Source organism: Myotis daubentonii, chromosome 3 (genome assembly GCF_963259705.1).
Source record: "Myotis daubentonii chromosome 3, mMyoDau2.1, whole genome shotgun sequence".
Lineage (NCBI taxonomy): Eukaryota > Metazoa > Chordata > Mammalia > Chiroptera > Vespertilionidae > Myotis > Myotis daubentonii.
In genome coordinates, this window is record NC_081842.1 from 188,567,338 (window position 1) to 188,581,373 (window position 14,036).

General features: G+C 42.5%; 1 protein-coding gene across 4 annotated transcripts in view; it reads left to right on the plus strand.

Annotated features, from left to right (window-relative positions):
* NFYC (nuclear transcription factor Y subunit gamma) overlaps positions 1-14,036 on the plus strand; it is a 70,364-nt gene that overhangs the window by 6,369 nt on the left and 49,959 nt on the right. Inside the window, exon 2 of one of the 4 annotated variants that reach the window (XM_059689726.1) lies at positions 8,183-8,242. The exons of the other annotated variants lie outside the window; for them this stretch is intronic. The gene's annotated coding sequence lies outside the window, so the exon portion shown is untranslated. The remainder of the gene's footprint in view (positions 1-8,182; positions 8,243-14,036) is intronic. 4 annotated transcript variants of the gene reach the window in all.

Below are 14,036 nucleotides of genomic sequence, written 5' to 3' on the forward strand. Positions count from 1 at the left end.
CCTATGTAATAAAAGGCTAATATGCAAATTGTCCCCTCAACCGGGAGTTCGACCAGGGGGCTGGGGCTGGCCGGCCAACCTCCCATGTCCTCTCCCCCCAGCTGGCCGGACCCCACCCATGCACGAATTCGTGCACTGGGCCTCTAGTCTTTTTTTTTTTTTTTAAATATATTATTGATTTTTTACAGAGAGGAAGGGAGAGGGATAGAGAGTTAGAAACATCGATGAGAGAGAAACATCAATCAGCTGCACCCTGCATACCCCCTACTGGGGATGTGCCCGCAACCAAGGTACATGCCCTTGACTGGAATCGGACCCAGGACCCCTCAGTCCACAGGCCGACGGTCTATCTACTGAGTCAAATCGGTCAGGGCAGGCCTCTAGTCTTTTATAAATGAACTCTGTCAGCCAAACAGAAGTCACTCCTCTTCTCATCAGAGATCATCTGCCTTGGTTCCACATCTATGCTATAACATTTACATCCTCTCTATCCCTTTGTACCAAATAAGTCCCACCCATCCTTTAGGTTTATCTCCATTTTCTAAGCAATTTTAACTGCCTCCAACATTCTGCTTCGGAAGCCCTATTCTGACTTGACAGGCAGTAAACTTGACTTCCTGGGTGAGTTCTGAAACTCAGGTAAATCATAGCAACTGTGGAGCGGAGGAATGCAAAGGCAGTAACATTCTCAAGTAGACTTACACATTTTTCATTTGGTCAAAACTGGTTCATTTTCATTTTACTAGAAAAGTTACAGAGAAATGGAAGCATTAGGGGCATTCTAGTGTCTTTTTGAGACAATTTTGAAATTCACATCTCTTATCTTTTAGTTCAGAAGTACTGAGCCACTAAAGATAGTCAAGGAATAATATAGTTACTACCTTTTATTGAGTGCTTACAGGGATATAAACATATATATCATCCGAACACAGTATAAAGTAGACAGTTATCACCCTCATTTTTACATGTGCGGAAACTGAGGAGTTAAGTAATTTGCTCAAGGTCACATAGCCTGTAAGTGGCAGAGCCCAGATTCAAACATAGGTCTGTACTCCTATTTCTTATACAACTTGTAGAGCCCTTACTCTTAAACACTGTGTTCTGTGTTGTTTTCTCACAATATTGTGAGAAAAGAAAAATCCTTGCATCTTACGTCAGGAAGTGACCTTTAATTCTTTCAGGATTGTCCTTTGTAGTGAGGCCCTCAATACCGTGATGACCTTGACAAGGGCAGAGCCAAGTCTTAGTACAGGATTCCCAAACCAGTGCTCATTCTGCTGGAGAGCATCGCTTTTCCTGTGGAAGCACTGACTTGATGGCAGAGATAACTCTAAGGCACCTTTTGTGTTTTGACAAGTTTGCCTCATTCACAGGAGGAAGAATGGCAGAAGACAGTATTAGGTTAACAAGTGACCTTCTTGAGGTTTATTCCAGCCTCAGGCATACAACCTAGGAAGAACATTCCTTAGCTAGCAAGTTGTTCTTTTCCATTCTATTTCTTGTGCTCAAAGCAAACTGAGTTATCTGATGCCTTACAGTCTCTCTTTTCATTTTGTTTATTCAGGTTTTCATGCGTGCACTGTGACTAGTTAGGAAGGCTTACAAGGTCATTTTAGTGTTTTCCCACAGAGGCTCAAAGTAACATAATGTAAGTAGATTAATTGTGGAAGGAAATGCATTTAAAATTTTTTGGCCAGAAAGTGCCTTTTGAAGGGGGCAATGTAGTTGCTGGTGTTAGAGTCAGACCTGGGAAAGAATTCTTTTACCTTCTGTGTTAGCTGGTGGTCAGATTCTTAACCTCCCTGAGCTTTAGTTTCTTACTGTGGAAGGTAGTGGTAATAATAGCTATCTTACAGAGTCATTCTGAGAAATGAATACAATAGCATATAATAGGTGACTGTCACTGAGTGTACCTTTCTTTTTAGAATAGCATAAAATCTCTTAAATAGCTTCCTTGATGGACGAGTCCTTTGTAATTATCTGTTCTGTTTTGTGCAGTAAGATTTCTACATGGGGGAACAACCACTTCAAATGAAAGAAATAACCTAATTTTTTGTGCTGTTGTGGTTTAGGAGTTGTAGGGTTAAATTATCTCCTGATCACCTTTGTTAATCCCCAGTTTCGGAGTAGTAATGATTGTGATGAGATGAAAACTTCTATATTTGCAAATAGCAATCATTATTAAAATACGAACAACCAATTTTATCCTTCTGTCAAGAAAGAAATTTGCATTAAAAGTTTTTTTAAATGTAGAAATTGTGGTTGAAGTTAGGACTGTAAGTTTGTTTTATAGTTACCTGGGTAACATTTTCGTTGATGTAAGCAGGAAGACAACATTGTGGAATGGTTCAGGAAAAAAATCTCTCTGCCTGCAGAAATTTTTGCTAGGTTGCAATATTTATACCCTTCCCACATATCTCCCATGTTTTAGTAGTGATGTACCTGATAGCAGTGAGGCACCACCTGTACTCATTGTCAGTATTAGAGTTGTATTTTCCATTTTGGTTGAAGTTCTTTTTTGGTTTGCAGACAGGTTACTTCTAAATCCAGTGTTTTTTCTTTTATACAGGAAAGCTTCCTAATGGATAAACTTCACTTTAGAGAGAGGGACTAGTCTAACCTTTGCATTTGAATGTTTCCAGTAGAATAGCTTTAAATTAAAGGTTCAAATCTGCATGTCCAAGGTATATAAGGTATCATATAAATAAATACTATTTAAAATCAACAGTATGTCATTATAAATAAGGCTCAAGAATTATTCTAAATACATTCATGGGTATGATCCATAAATAGTGATCTTGAGCAGTGCTTCAGTAAATGCTTCTTGGACTCATGGGACCTACATTGGAATATAGAATATTTTGTATAATTTCACTGGTTAAAATCTATTAGAGTTACTGAAGGTTTTCACAATTCCTAATTACTATTAACCCTGTCCCGAGGAGCTGCAAATTATCCAGTGATCAATATGAAGTGAGATTTAAAATATATATATGTATTATTGATTTTTTACAGAGAGGAAGAGAAGAGAGATAGAGTTAGAAACATCGATGAAAGAGAAACATTGGTCAGCTGCCTCCTGTGCACCCCCTACTGGGGATGTGCCCGCAACCAAGATACATGCCCTTGACTGGAATCGAACCTGGGACCCTTCGGTCCACAGGCGGATGCTCTATCCACTGAGCCAAATCAGTTAGGGCTGAAGTGAGATTTTTTTTTACCCAGAATTAAGAAAACAGATCCCCTCACCAGGAGTACTATCTGTTCATTTAAGAGAAACGTACAAACTATTTGCACAGTTGAACATCTTTGTCCTTTTTAACTGTCTTTAAAATTAATACTGTAACGGGAGGGTAAATAGTTTAGAATTTCCTTATTATCAGATGACAAAGGGGCATTTAAAGAAGCAAAGCATACTTGGTTGGCAATAATTTAGGAGGCAGGAGATTGCTATTTATGGTGATATTTAATGACATTTTCAGTAGGATTAAATAAAAAAGGTGAATGCCATTATGTGTGTTAAACTAACCCTCCTGGAAGGTGGTAAGAATAGAGTCACCTTTAGTCTTCTTTTCATTCCACTACAATTTGTAAGTTGGCTTAGAGCAGCATTTTCCAGGCTGTTTAATTGAACATTATTAGTTCTTATACAATGAATAAGTGTCCTCTGGGGATGAAAAAAGGATTCTTGACAAAATAATGGCCAAAGTGATATGCATTTCTTTACTGCAGAATTAGTATTCAGAGTATTTGTACTCATGAGCCTTATGACCCTTCAAAAGAAGAAAAGATACATTATGCAGTATTTCTCAAACTTATTTGGCCATAGAATCCTGTTTGTGAGAACACCTAATAAGCATTTCATGTTATGACTGGTGTGTGTAGTGGAGCCCAGTTGAGCAGTTCTGGCGTAGTGAGTTTGTGAATTAAAAAAAAGAATTCTTTTTTGTAGGGTAGCTTGACCAATAGTGGGAAAGAACTTTTCTGTGAACATATCAGATATATCTCTAAGGTAACACAGACTGCCCTAGCTGGTTTGGCTCAGTGGATAATGTCGGTCTGAGGACTGAAGGGTCCCTGGTTGGTCAAGGGCACATGTCCGGGTTGCAGACTCAATCCCCAGTAGGGGGCATGTAGGAGGCAGCCGGTCGATGATTCTCTCTCATCATTGATGTTTCTGTCTGTCTCTCCCCTCTCCCTTCCTCTCTGGAAAAAAAAAAAAATGTTTAAAGTAACACAGACTTAGGGATGAATGTAATTTCAAAGGTTATCTAATCCAATTGCCAATCTTATCCTATCCTATATAATAAAAGGCTAATATGCAAATCGACCTAATGGTGGAACGACTGGTCGCTCTGACACGCACTGACCACCAGGGGGCAGATGCTCAATGCAGGATCTGCCCTATGGTGGTCAGTGCGCTCCCACAGGGGGAGCGCTGCTCAGCCAGAAGCTGGGCTCAAGGCTGATGAGTGCAGTAGCGGTGGCGGGAACCTCTCCTGCTTCTGCGGTAGTCGGACATCCCCCAAGGTCTCCCGGACAGAGAGAGTGCATAGGCTGGGCTGAAGGATGACATCCCCCTCCCTCCTTTCCCTCTTCTCCCCCCCACCCCAGTGCATGAATTTCATGCACCAGGCCTCTGTAACAATAATAATAGTAGCAGCTGCCATTTTTAAGAGCACTTGCTGTTTATCAGACACAGTGTTGTTATTCTATACTAGAGGCCCGGTATACGAAATTTGTGCATGGGGGGAGCGGGGGAGGTCCCCTCAGCCCAGCCTGTACCCTCTTCAATCTGGGACATCCCTCTCACAATTCTGGACCGCTGGCTTCTAATCACTCGCCTGCCTGCCTGCCTGGTCGCTCCTAACTGCACCCCCCTGCTGGCGTGATTGCCCCTCACTGCCTCTGTGTGCTGGCCTGGTTGCCCCTAACTGTCGTGTCCTCCCCCCCCCCCACCCCCCCACCCCCATGACCTAGTCGCCCTTCACAGTCCACCCACCAGCCTGGTTGCCCCATGCAGCCTGCTGTTCAGTTGTTTGGTCGTCCCTCACTAACTCCCCTGCTGGCCTGGTCTTAGGCAGCCATCTTGTGAGGGTTAATTTGCATATTACCTCTTTATTATATAGGATGCTTTTATTAACCATGAGTCTTAATGATTTTTTATCTCAGTAGGCTCTTATTCTTAGATTTTAAATCTCCCAAGAAGCCTTCTCTGACTATCCTGAAATTGAGTTAGGTCCTGGATTAGGTCCTATATGGACTATGCATTTGACCCTATTGTAACCCTTAACAAGTGGCACTATTTTAATTTTCCAGTTATAATAGACTTTAATCTCTTTGAGAACAGGTGTTACGTCTTGTTTAGGATCCATAGATCTTAGCACAATGCCTACACATATAAGTATTTATTGAATGAATGAAAGTATCCTAATCCTCACAACCTTGCAAGATGTTTTACGGTTTAGGAAATTGGCCTTTGTGAGGTTAAGTAACTAGCCCAAGGTTACTCAGCTAAAAGGAGGTGAGGAAGGATAGAATCCAGATCTGTCTAGTTGCAAAGACGGGGCTTATTTTTTACTTGCTTCTCCACATGGCTGCTCTTTTTCATCTTGTCTTTACATATTTCTATCAAGTATTCCAACAGCCTACGCTAACAACTTTATCCATAGCTTTTGAGGCAGCTTGTGCCATATTTGGATAGTTTTTGAGGGCTGAAATAGGTCTCTCTAGAATAATTTTCCATCCACTGGTCTTAATTTATGCTTTGGAGACTATAATTTATTTTTCTAAAAGCAAATAATTCATAATTTATAATCCACTTAAGGTCTCATTTATTAGTTTATTCATTCATTTATAGAGCAACCATTTACTGAGCACCATCATTAGGTTGGTTTCTTATTCTAATGATGGCATTTTTCAAAATGTTTGAGGAGTGTCTTCAGACTTTTGTCTGATTCTTATGAAAATGTGTTGACACTTTTTTTAAACCTTGAAGGTAGATTTGATTGGGGAAATAGCTAATAGTTGTTTAAGGACCAAGCAAGGTGAAAAATATGGGTTAGAAGTTCCAGTCTGACAGTCCTCAATTTTCTTTGGCTTGCGTATAATTTTTAAAAAATTTGAACCTAAGTAGTAATGGTTCTGAAAGAGAGAATGAGGGTAGTGGTACAAGTAATGGGTTTAATGGATGTTCTCTGTGATGCTATTGACAATATTTTAAAATGGAAAATATTGCAATTATTAATATGGAACTGGTTAAAAATTATGACACATCCTTCAGTGGAATACATTTTAATTATAATAAATGATGAAGATATATATTTGATATGGCAAGTTATTCCCATTAATTTTTTAAGTGAAAAAAGGTTACAAAATGATTTGTATAGTATTTTCCAATATTGCAGGAGACTGCCTCATATCTTATTTGCATAAGAGAAAAAAATCTCTAAAAGTACATAACCTAAAATACTAACAATGCTTGATTCTGGGTGGTTGGATTAAAGGTGTTTGTAAAAAAATAACTCATCCTCCTAACAACATCAGTGCAAAACAAACAGCTATATACATCTATCTAATTTATACTAATAAAAGGGTAATATGCTAGTTAGACCGGAGACCTTCCGGATGTCCTTCCACATCTTCTATACTAATAAAAGGGTATTATGCTAATTAGACTGGGAAACCTTCTGGGAGACCTTTCCTGAAAAAGCCATGGTGGCGGGGCCGAGGCAGAGTTGGTTAGGGGCTATCGGGCCAGGAGGGGAGGGCAGTTGGGGGCAAGCAGGCAGGTGGTCAGGTGAGCGGTTAGGAGCCAGCGGTCCCAGATTGCAAAAGGGATGTCCCAGATTGGGGAGGGTGCAGGCCGGGCTGAGGGGTTCCCCCCTCACTCCCCCCCCTCTCGTGCATGAATTTCGTGCACCAGGACACTAGTTAGCACATAATCATACACATTTAATATTCAAATGATATGGCTTTGTGTCCCCATCCCAATATATGAAAAGTTCATTTTTTAAAAATATATTTTTATTGATTTCAGAGAGGAAGGGAGAGGGAGAGAGAGATAGAAACATCAATGATGAGAGAGCAGCCTGATCGGCAGCCTCCAGCACAACCCCCCCTGGGGATTGAGTCTGCAACCCTGGGCATGTGCCCTTGACCGGAATCGAACCCAGGACCCTTTGGTCCGCAGGCCGATGCTCTCTCCACTGAGCCAAACCAGCTAGGGTTGAAAACTTCATTTTCTCTAGAGGTTCTCTTCTCTGATATTTCCTGGGACCCCCAGGTTTACTTATTAAGTCTCAAGGGGTTAGTCAAGGATACCATCAATAAAATGTTCAGGCCACTGAAGAGCCTAGTTTCTTTGCTGCTATTTTGGCTTCTGCTTTGTTAACAGTATAACCTCCAAGATCAGGAGTACTGAGCAAGACCCTGGTTTTGGCAGGAATTAGCATGGTGGTTGAGACCAACTTCTGCCATAACTTTGGTCCTTCAGTCATTCCTCAGGATGTCAGCTCAAGAGTTGTTTTAGCACCTACTTTTTGTGTCCAGGATCTGGCTTTTGCTTCTTTTATTCTGTCTGAAACTCTTACTGCAGTGGACCAGCATTGTTCCATGGCCCTTGTCAGTTGGAGCTGAGTAGTAGTTGCCCCTTTAGATGGGACATGCATTCTGCAGTTTTCTGAGTTCCTCATCACTCCCCACTCCCTGTTATTTCATTGACACTGTGGTTAAGGCTAGGTTTGATTTATGTATCTGTTCTGAGCACTGGGGATGTACGTGTATATAAATAAGACAGTCGTTGCCTTCAGAAAGCCCTTCTCTGGTACAAGAGAGATGGTAAAAAGTAATTATAATATGTGATAAGTGCTATAGTCAAATATATAATTAGATATTAATTGAGCACCTATAACATACCAGGTATTAATGCTGAGTGCTTTTACTTACCTAAGTCTCAACACTTTTGTTAGTTGGTTATTTTTTCCTCTCTACACATGAAGAAGTGAGCTCAGAGATGGTTAATTACCTTGGCCAAGATCATACAGCTATAGGTAGCTATGATTCAAAATCAAATTTCTGACCAAGAGCATCAGTTCCCACCCTGCCTTCTTTAAGAGCATTAAAGCTTGAATCATGTAACCAGAGACATTGGTTTTGTCTCAGAGTGATCTGTTTTTTTTAGGGAAAGACAGTGTACTTAACTGGTATGAAGGGCTGCCGAGATCCAGGACCAGGGAAGACTGTAAGTTGGAATCCCAGAGATCCCAGGATGCTTTATGTCCAGGCTAGGGAAGGGAAAGCAAATAGATCAGACTGCCAAATGGGAATTCTAGGATAATTTGAGTTCTCTTCCCACTAGCAACTTGAATTCTACTAAGGTGACTATTGATGAGAAATAGGGGTAGAGTGTGTGATGTTTATTTTTTGAGAACTGCCAAGAACTAATAAAAACTATGTCAAAGATCTTCACAAAATATCAACATAAATGCTTGGTTTAATCTGATACATCAAAAGCAGAGTCGAAGGGTTGGCTTTTGGAAGACTATGCATACCTAGGCCAGAATTGGTAGTGAAAGGCATGAATTTCTGACATAAAAACGGGGAAGATTTTTAGTAGCAGCTGGTAGTCCTCCCACACTGCCCTTTACGGCTCAGGAGTTGCTTTCTGCAGGGTTGTAGAGTATGCTGGAGATGAAAGAGAGACATTCCCTCACAGTAGCTTTAGGACCTTAAGTCCTGTGTAAAACAGAGAATTTGGATTGGATGACTTTAGCACTTTCTGTTTTTTTCAGTGCTTATTCAGTACTGTATACTGTACATATGTTATTAGCTCATTTAATTCCTACCCTGGCTCTGTGATATAGATGGTGGTATCCAAATGTTACAGATTAGGAAACCGAGGCTCAAGGTTGGTCCAACATCATACAATCTATCCTATCTAATAATAGACAAACATGGTAATTAACCATACCTCCGCTACGCTTCCCATTGGCTAATCAGCAGGATATGCAAATTAACTGCCAACAAAGATGGTGGCCGGCAGCCACGCAGCTGAAGTGAACATGAGGCTTGCTTGCTCCAGTGATGGAGGAAGTCAAGGTTCCCCGCCTGCCGCGGCCCAGCTCTGAGCTTTGGAAACAACAATGTTTCAATTATAGAAGCTAAACAAACCCCAGATACCTGCTTTCAGCCAGCCGGGGCCTCAGAGCTTAGAGCACCAGTGATGGCAACAGAGTTTCAATTATAGAAGCTAAACAAACCCAGATTCCTGCTTTCAGCCAGCTGCAGCCTCAGAGCTGGAGCCAGGCCTCAGAGCTGGAGCCAGCTCTCAGCTCTAGTGACAGCAAAAGAAGGTAAAGAAATCCTAGAATAAAAAAATAATAATAATAATAAAAAAGAGGCTGGGAGCTTCAGTCGCTGGCCAGCCTGAAAACGGCCCTCAGCCCCTCACTCAGACTGGCCAGGCACCCCAGTGGGGACCCCCACCCTGAAGGAGGTGTGACCAGCTGCAAACAGCCATCAGCCCATCATCCAGGCTGGCCAGACACCCAAACGGGACCCCCACCCTGATCCAGGACACCCTTCAGGGCAAACCAGCCAGCCCCCATCCGTGCACCAGGCCTCTATCCTATATAGTAAAAGGGTAATATGCAAACTGACCTTAACAGCAGAAAGACTGGGAATGACTGGTCACTATGACACACACTGACCACCCGGGGGCAGACGCTCAATGCAGGAGCTGCCCTCTGGTGGTCAGTGCGCTCTCACAGGGGGTAGCTCTGCTCAGCCACAAGCCAGGCTGATGGCTGCCAGTACCGCAGTGGTGGTGGGAGTCTCCCTGCCTCCTCAGAAACACTGAGGGAGAAAAACCAAGATGGCAGCATAGGTAAACACTGGAGTTAGCTGCCTCGAACAACCACTTCACAAATACAACTAAAAGACGGAACGGACATCGCCCAGAACCACAGAAAGACTGGCTGAGGGGAAATTCTTCAACTAGAAGGAAAGAGAACAGCATACGAGACTCAGAGGAGGCGCAGTGCGGAAAATACAACGGTGCGGAGGTACGCGCGGAGCGAGCTGGTAGCTGAGGGCGCGGTTGTTGTTTTCAATCGGGAGGGAGTCTCAGATTCTGAGCTCGAGTTCTCTGGGCGAGTCTCTAGGGACCCAGACTCAAACGGGAGAAGCGGGACTGTCTGGCATCGGTCGGAACGTGAGGGCAGCTTTCTCTCCGAGCTTTGCAGCGGTTGCTGGGACTCTGAGAGGCAGAGCATCTGGGGACGGGACTGAGAGCAGCCATAACTGCTCCCTCCACCCGCTCTGTTGATCCCGTGAGACCCGCCCCGCCCAAGCCCTGCGCAGAGCCATTTGCCAGATAGCCTCAGGCAAAGGCTAGATTAGTACCTCCCCAGAGGACAGAAGTTTTCCCACTGCAGACACAGCTGATTCTCACAGCCAGTTGGCCTGGAGGTCAAATCCCCCTAGTATTAACTACAACAATCAAGGCTTAGCTACAACAAGACTGCGCACAAAGACCACTAGGGGGTGCACCAAGAAAGCATAAAAAATGCGGAGACAAAGAAACAGGACAAAACTGTCAATGGAGGATATTGAGTTCAGAACCACACTTTTAAGGTCTCTCAAGAACTGTCTAGAAGCCGCCGATAAACTTAATGAGATCCTCAAGAAATCTAATGAGACCCTCGATGTTGTGATAAAGAACCAACTAGAAATTAAGCATACACGGACTGAAATAAAGAATATTATACAGACTCCCAACAGCAGACCAGAGGAGTGTAAGAATCAAGGCAAAGATTTGAAATGCGAAGAAGCAAAAAACACCCAACCAGAAAAGCAAAATGAAAAAAGAATCCGAAAATACGAAGATAGTGTAAGGAGCCTCTGGGACAGCTTCAAGCGTACCAACATCAGAATTATAGGGGTGCCAGAAGATGAGAGAGAGCAAGATATTGAAAACCTATTTGAAGAAATAATGACAGAAAACTTCCCCCACCTGGTGAAAGAAATGGACTTACAAGTCCAGGAAGCGCAGAGAACCCCAAACAAAAGGAATCCAAAGAGGACCACACCAAGACACATCATAATTAAAATGCCAAGAGCAAAAGACAAAGAGAGAATCTTAAAAGCAGCAAGAGAAAGAAACTCAGTTACCTACAAGGGAATACCCATACGACTGTCAGCTGATTTCTCAACAGAAACTTTGCAGGCCAGAAGGGAATGGCAAGAAATATTCAAAGTGATGAATGCCAAAAACCTACAACCAAGATTACTTTATCCAGCAAAGCTATCATTCAGAATTGAAGGTCAGATAAAGAGCTTCACAGATAAGGAAAAGCTAAAGGAGTTCATCACCACCAAACCAGTATTATATGAAATGCTGAAAGGTATCCTTTAAGAAGGGGAAGAAGAAGAAAAAGGTAAAGATACTAATTATGAACAATAAATATGCATCTATCAACAAGTGAATCTAAGAATCAAGTGAATAAATAATCTGATGAACAGAATGAACTGGTGATTATAATAGAATCAGGGACATAGAAAGGGAATGGACTCACTATTCTTGGTGGGGAAAGGGGTGTGGGAGATGCGGGAAGAGACTGGACAAAAGTTGTGCACCTAGGGATGAGGACAGTGTGTGTGTGGGGGGGGTAAGGGCAGAGGGTGGGGTGGGAACTGAGTTGAGGGGAGCTATGGGGGGGAAAAAGAGGAACAAATGTAATCTGAACAATAAAGATTTACAAATAAATAAATAAATGAATGAATGAATGAATGAATAAATAAAAGAAACGCTGAGGATGTCTGACTGCAGCTTAGGTCTTCTCCCCACTGGCAAGTGGACATCCCCCGAGGGCTGCCAGGCTGCCAGAGGGATGTCTGATTGCCATCTTAGGCCCAATCCCCCAGGGAGCAGGCCTAAGCCAGCAGGTGGTCACCCCCGAGGGGTCCCAGACTGCGAGAGGGCACAGGCCGGGCTGAGGGACCCCTACCCCCGAGTGCACAAATTTTTGTGCACCGGGCCTCTAGTATATATATAAAACCCTAATATGCAAATAGACTGAATGGTGGAACAACCGAACAACCAGTCTCTATGACGTGTGCTGACCACCAGGAGGCGTGTTCAAATCATGATGGGCATCAGCCCTGCTCGCATCTGCTGCTGGTGCCGGCCTCAATTCCTCTGCCGTCAGTGTGTGGGAGCAGTGGTGGTGGGGGGAGTGGGGCTGTCAGCAGACAGGGGACTGGGGGCTGTGGTGGGAGGGGCCAGGCGGGGGTGTGGAGGATGGGCCGAGACCCGCCCCTGTGCTCACCTCGAAGCCCACAATTCCTTTCAAGGTGCACAAATTTGTGCACTGGGCCCCTAGTTAATTAATAGGTAGAGGAATCAGAATTTGAAGCCAGCTCTGCCTAACTCCCGAGTGTTATTTTGCCATAGTGACACTGATTAATAATCAGTGATGTAAAAATGTCTTTCCTATTATTCTGCCTCCCGCTCCTAAAATGAGCTTCTTTGCTTCCTTGAAGCTGACTTGACCCCCACGTTTTGGGGTTAAAAGAAGGTGTGGTGTGTATAAGGCACACACTGGCCTGTTGACCTTCCGCTTTCTCTTCCCAGGCTGGTAGTTATGCAGAATCTGTGATCTAAACTTTTGAGAAAAGAACTGCAATGTCTGCAACTCTGTAGCTTCAGAACTCGCCCCACAACACACCGTTAGCATAACTAAACTCCTGTTTAGATGCGATAGTGAAATTGCCCTGCAATCCCTTAATATTTTTTTACTGATTGATTTTTTTTTTTTTTCAAACAGAGGAAGGGAGGGAGAGCAACATCAATTTGTTCCAGTTATTTGGGCATTCATTGGTTGATTCTTGTATGTATCCTGACTGGGGATTGAATCCACAACCTTGGTGTATCAGGATGACATTCTAATCAACTAATGTACACTACTTCTAATGATTTAGTTGTTAGTTATTTCAAGTCCTTATAAGTTACAGATGTGATTTGCTACTGGCTAAAGACTCCTAATAGTTAAGTAATAAAATTTGTATCAACTTGCCCTGGACATTGTGGCTCAGTTGGTTGGAGCATCGTCTGGTACACTGAAAGGTTGAAGGTTTGATTTCTGGTCATACCTAGGTTGCGAGTTTGTACCCTATTTGGGGGATATGGGAGGCAATTGATCAATGTTTCTCCCTCTCTCTCCTTCCCTCCCTCTCTGAAATCAATGACAATGTCCTCAGATGAGGATTTAAAAAAAAGTGTGAATTTATGTGGTTTGTGTTTTCAGATACTTAGCTAGATCTCTAACCAACAGATAAAATTCAATGTCAGAGTTCTGGTTTTTAAATTAATGAATTAATGAAATTGGGTATAATGGTTTATGCTATCTGTATATACATTTGATACCTAAGTATTTCCTTGGATGTGTCCTGAAGTGCTCCATGTTTTGGTAAGCAGTGTGATGCAGGGGAAAGGGTTCTGCCTAGGTGAGACCTAAGTTTGCATCCTAGATATATGGCTAGGGACCATATATCCTAGATATATGGCTCTTTTACCTATAAAACGGGATAGGAGAATTGGAGGGATAAAGTATTGAGCATAGAACCTGGCACTAGTTGGTGTTCAGAAATTATTTCATATCAGTGTGGGATATGAGTAGAATGTGTGTAGAGACATTAAAGTGGCAAAGTGATAGGATAGGCAGCCTTGCTTCTATTTTAGGACTCACCGAATCTCTGCATATGCCCATAATGAACTCTCATATGAGATCAACCGAGGTATTTCTAGAAAAGATCTAGTCTACCTGGTAAAACAGATGTGATGGTTAGTCCTGGGCTACTTAGCTTTAGTGGGAGGAAGCAGTTCTGAGGAGATTGTTAAAGGCCTTAGGTAATAGTGAGATGTTTCTATTTGAATATTCTGTAAAAAAGGAAAAAAAGATATGTTAACGGATTTTCACCATATTAGGATGCTCCTCTTTTTTTTTTTTTTTTAAATTTATTGATTTTTTACAGAG